Below are 4,660 nucleotides of genomic sequence, written 5' to 3'. Positions count from 1 at the left end.
CCTGTAGTCCCAGCTACTTGGGAGGCGGAGGCAGGAGACTCGCTTGAGCCCAGGAGTTGGAGGTTGCTGTGAGCTGTGATGGCACAGCACTCTACCCAGGGCGACAGCTTGAGGCTCTGTGTCAAAAAACAAACAAAAAAACCCCCCCACAAACCAAAAAAAAAGAATCCTCTTGCCTTAGCTTTTGGAGTAAAAGAGATTACAGATGCACGTCATTGTACCTGGCTAGTATCTATTTCCTTTTTTTCTTTTCTTTCTTTGTTTTTTTTTGAGACAGATTTTCAAGCTATACCCTGGGTAGAGTGCCCTGGTGTCACAGCTCATTGCAGCCTCCAACTCTTGGGTTTAAGTGATTCGTTTGCCTCAGCCTCCCAAGTGGCTGGGACTACCGGCGCCTGCCACAATGCCCGGCTATTTTTTGGTTGTAGCTGTCATTGTTGTTCGGCAGGCATGGGCTGGATTCAAACCTGCCAGCTCTGGTGTATGTGGCTGGTGCGTTAGCCACTTGAGCTACAGGTGCCGAGCCTAGTATTTGTTTCTTATTTCATTATGATAGCTACATTGTGGAATTGTTTGGTTTTTGAGAGCAGTATTATAGTAGAGTTATTTTCTTGACCAATAATATAGCAACAAGTAAATTTATTCAACAAGTCATATGTATATATTTGATTCGGATAGGAGATGAGTGTATGTACAATGTAGGAGAGCTACTTGGATTGATTTAAATTGCTATAAACTGAGGAAGTAAAATAAACATTCATAATTATTATTATTTTTTATTACTTATTGGTTTATTTTTAAGAGATGGTGTCATTTTGGGTTGTCCGAGCTTTAGTGCGGGGCTGTTGTACTACAGCCTGGGACTCTAGAGCTCAAGAGATCCTGCCACAGCCTTCTGAGTACGTGGGGCTGCAGGTGTGTACCACCACCCATGGCTTCATAATTATTACCTAATAGTTAAATTATGCTAAAAGGCTGATAAAATGAACTTAAAACCTCTAGACAGGCTGCAGTAACAAAGGATAGTAGAAAGAGAGGTAATGGAGCTCGGAGTCAGGTGATCTTGATCTTGAATGCTTACTTAAGATACTGGAGTGTCTTCCTATTGATCTTAAATTTGCCCTATCTGAACACACTGGTTGTAAAAAACATTATTTAAGGATTTAGTTAACAGGTTAACATAGTTTTTCTTTTCTTTTCTTTCTTTCTTTCTTTTTTTTTTTTTTTGAGATAGGATCTAGCTCTGTTGCCCAAGTTGGAGTGCATCATCATTGCTCACTGCAGTCTCAAACTTCCGGGCTCAAGTGATCCTATTGCCTCAGCCTCCTGAGTAGTTGGGACTACAGGTGCACACCAGGCTTGGCTAATTAAAAAAAATTTTGTTTTTTGTAGGCATGGAATCTTGCTGTGTTTCCCAGGCTGGCCTTGAACCGCTAGTCTCAAGTGATCTAACCACCTTGGCCTCCCACAGAGCTGGGATTATAGGCATAAGCTGTTCTACTCAGCCCAGTTTGACATGTTTTAAATTTTAAGGCAGTAGTAATGGTGGTGATCACATGATTTGGAGGAGAGATGGATACTGTTGCCAAGGCTTCCAGCAGATCATACCTCACTGCAGCCTCATATCCCTGGGCTCATGCAATTCTCCTGCCTTTGCCTCCTGAGTAGTTGGGACTTTAAGCACACATCACTGTGCCTGGCTATTTATTTATTTTTTTTAGAGATGGGATCTTGCTGTATTGTCCACACTGGTTTTGAACTTCTGAGCTCTTCCTTCATGTTCTCCCAAAGTGCTGGGATTACAGGGATCAGCCACCTCACCTGGCCAACGAAATTTAAGTAGAAAAACTTGTAATAGGCGAGAGATCCTGAGAGCCGTTACATTGATTTTGTAAATATGTGGTTGTTGCTTTGAAAATTATGCATCAGAGCAATTTCTCAACTTTTAGTCCATGCCACTTACAATGCTTATTTACTCTAATTTTTATGTATTCTGTAAGCCAAGGATGATTTTGTGTTTAAAGTTAGTTTCATTAAACAAAAAAATATTTGATGATGTCCTGAGGATTTTAGTGGTTTTTGCAAAGTAGAACTAAAAGAATGTGCTTTTTTTTTTTTTTTTTGAGACAAGTCTCATTTTGTTGTCCTTGGAAGAGTCCTATGGTATAACAGCTCACAGCAACCTCAAACTCTTGGGCCCAAAGAGATTCTATTGCTTCAGCCTCCCAAGTAGCTGGGACTACAGGTGCCCACAAATGCCTGGCTGTTTTTAGAGATGAGGTCTTGCTTGCTCTGGCTGAGGCTGGTCTTGAACTCAGTGAGCTCAGGCAGTCCAACCACCTCAGCTTTCCAGAGTGCTAGGATTGTGCACGTGCGTGATTGTAGGTGGAAGGAGCAGAGCTGGACAGACCTCAGAGATTATATACTAAAGGGATTTATGGATCACTTTTGGGATTGAAATTGTCAAAATATGAGGCATTAGAGGTGAGAAGTGCAATCTGGGGGTGGTGCCTGTGGCTCAAAAGGGTAGGATGCCAGCCTCATATGCCGGAGGCGGGTTCAGACCCAGCCCTGGCCAAAATAAATAAATAAATAAAGCCCAAGTCATTAAAAAAAAAAAAAAGAAGTGCAATCTGTAGTGTAGATCTGTGGAATATAGTTTGTAGAAAAAGTTTGTTTTTATTTTAATTCTGCATAGATCCGGTTCATTGTTTAATATTCTTTTGAATGTACATAGATTTTGATTTTTGTCATTTACGTTAAATTATTTAACTTTAGGGAATAAAGTAGAAGACAGAAAATTTCTGTTAAGGGTATATAATTGGCTATTTGACGTAGCAAGGGTAGAAAATGGAGGGTGTTGCCTGTGGCTCAAAGAGTAGGACACTGGCCCCATATACTGGAGGTGGCGGGTTCAAACTGCAGTTCAAAAACTGCAAAAAAAAAAAAAAAAGAGAAAATTATTTAGAAATATAAACTATAATAATTAGAAAAATGTTTACATCTTAAGTGCATGTTAGAAAAACAGATTTGTTAGCTTGAAATTTTTAATATTTTTAGCTTTTACTGTGAATAATTTTTTTTCTTAAAAAGGCTAGGAGTCTGATCAGGCTTGGTTACATCCCTTTGGATATATATTGACTGGGGCAGAGTCCTGTTAAAGTCTGTTTGTATTATATTTGTAGTTGGATTAGACTCTCCAAGAGAGAATGTGCAGCTTGAAAAATATTCAACAAACTATTATTTTTGTAATAGGAAACTATAGAAAGTAAAAATGGGCAAAATCATCCTTGGCTTATGGAATACATAAAATTAGAGTAAATAAGCATTGTAAGTGGCATGGGCTAAAAGTTGAGAAATTGCTCTGATGCATAATTTTCAAAGCCACAACCGTATATTTACATTTATGCAATTACTTTCTGCAGGTCTCTTTGTCCTGGGTGACTTGTCATAACACTGTGCTTGACTGATCTTCCTTCTTCCTTATTATTGAAGTAAAGTTATCCTGCATTTTGCTTCTCTACAGTTTTTTTTTTTTTTTTTTCCGGCAGGGGCTGTGTTTGAACCCACCACCTCCAGCATATGGGGCCAGCTCCCTACTCCTTTGAGCCACAGGCACCACCCTCCAGTTTGCTTCTTTCATATTGTATTATTAAACTCAATCTTTTCATCCTGTTTTTAAGCCCCTCTTATGAATGCCCACAAACCTCCTAGCTTGTTGAAGGAAAAATACAAAAGCAAAATCTTTCTTATGTACATAAATTAAAAATTTCTGTGAAGGTGTTGCTGTTGCATCTGTCCTAGAATTCTGACAGAGATTGAGAAGATAATGTTAGGTTTGCAGAAGCCCTTACTGCTTCCTCATCCATGTATTCTGTCTACTCCTTTTTTTTTTTTCTTGAGACAGTCACTCTGTTGCCCTGGAGTGCCATGGCATCATAGCTCACAGCAACCCTAAACTCCTGGGCTCAAGTAATCCTCTTGCTTTAGCCTCCTGAGTAGCTGGGACTACATGCACCTGCCATGACATCTGGCTAGTTTTTCTATTTTTTAGTAGAGATGGAGTCTCACTCTTGTTTACCCTGTAAGGATATTATTTTTTCACTACGAAGCTATCTGGAAGGAGGCCAAGTTCGTGGAAGATGTAACTATATAGTGAACTGGTGAGTAAGAATGTTAAAACCGGGTGGCACATGTGGCTCAGTGAGTAGGGCACTGGCCCCATATACCGAGGGTGGTGGGTTCAAACCTGGCTTTGGCCAAACTGCAACAAAAATAGCTGCTGGGTGTTGTGGCAGGCACCTGTAGTCCCAGCTACTCGGGAAGATGAGGCAAGAGAATCACCTAAGCCCAAGAGCTGGAGGTTGCTGTGAGCTGTGATGCCCTGGCACTCTACTGAGGGCAGCGAGGTAAGACTCTGTCTTTAAAAAAAAAAAAAGAAAAAAAAAGAATAAAAAAAAGAAAATTAAAACCTGCTGTCTGTCCTGTTTACCAAAGAACTCAGAATGCCCCTCTATTTCTTTTCTTTTTTTTTCTGAGACGGAACTTCAAGCTATCCCCCTGGGTAGAGGGCCATGGCATCACAGCTCACAGCAACCTCTAACTCCTGGGCTCAAGCGAGTCTCCTGCCTCAGCCTCCCAAGTAGCTAGGACTATAGGC

General features: G+C 40.5%; 1 protein-coding gene across 3 annotated transcripts in view; it reads left to right on the top strand.

Moving 5' to 3' along the window:
• ASXL2 (additional sex combs like 2, transcriptional regulator) overlaps positions 1-4,660 on the top strand; it is a 140,329-nt gene that overhangs the window by 7,738 nt on the left and 127,931 nt on the right. Inside the window, exon 1 of one of the 3 annotated variants that reach the window (XM_023511855.1) lies at positions 4,101-4,163. The exons of the other annotated variants lie outside the window; for them this stretch is intronic. The gene's annotated coding sequence lies outside the window, so the exon portion shown is untranslated. Of the gene's footprint in view, positions 1-4,100; positions 4,164-4,660 lie in introns of those variants that run through there. 3 annotated transcript variants of the gene reach the window in all.

Source organism: Otolemur garnettii, unplaced genomic scaffold, assembly GCF_000181295.1.
Source record: "Otolemur garnettii isolate 467f Iridium unplaced genomic scaffold, OtoGar3 scaffold00022, whole genome shotgun sequence".
NCBI classification, from domain to species: domain Eukaryota; kingdom Metazoa; phylum Chordata; class Mammalia; order Primates; family Galagidae; genus Otolemur; species Otolemur garnettii.
Note: the sequence above shows the minus strand (reverse complement) of the source record. Positions and strands in the feature narration are given on the sequence as shown.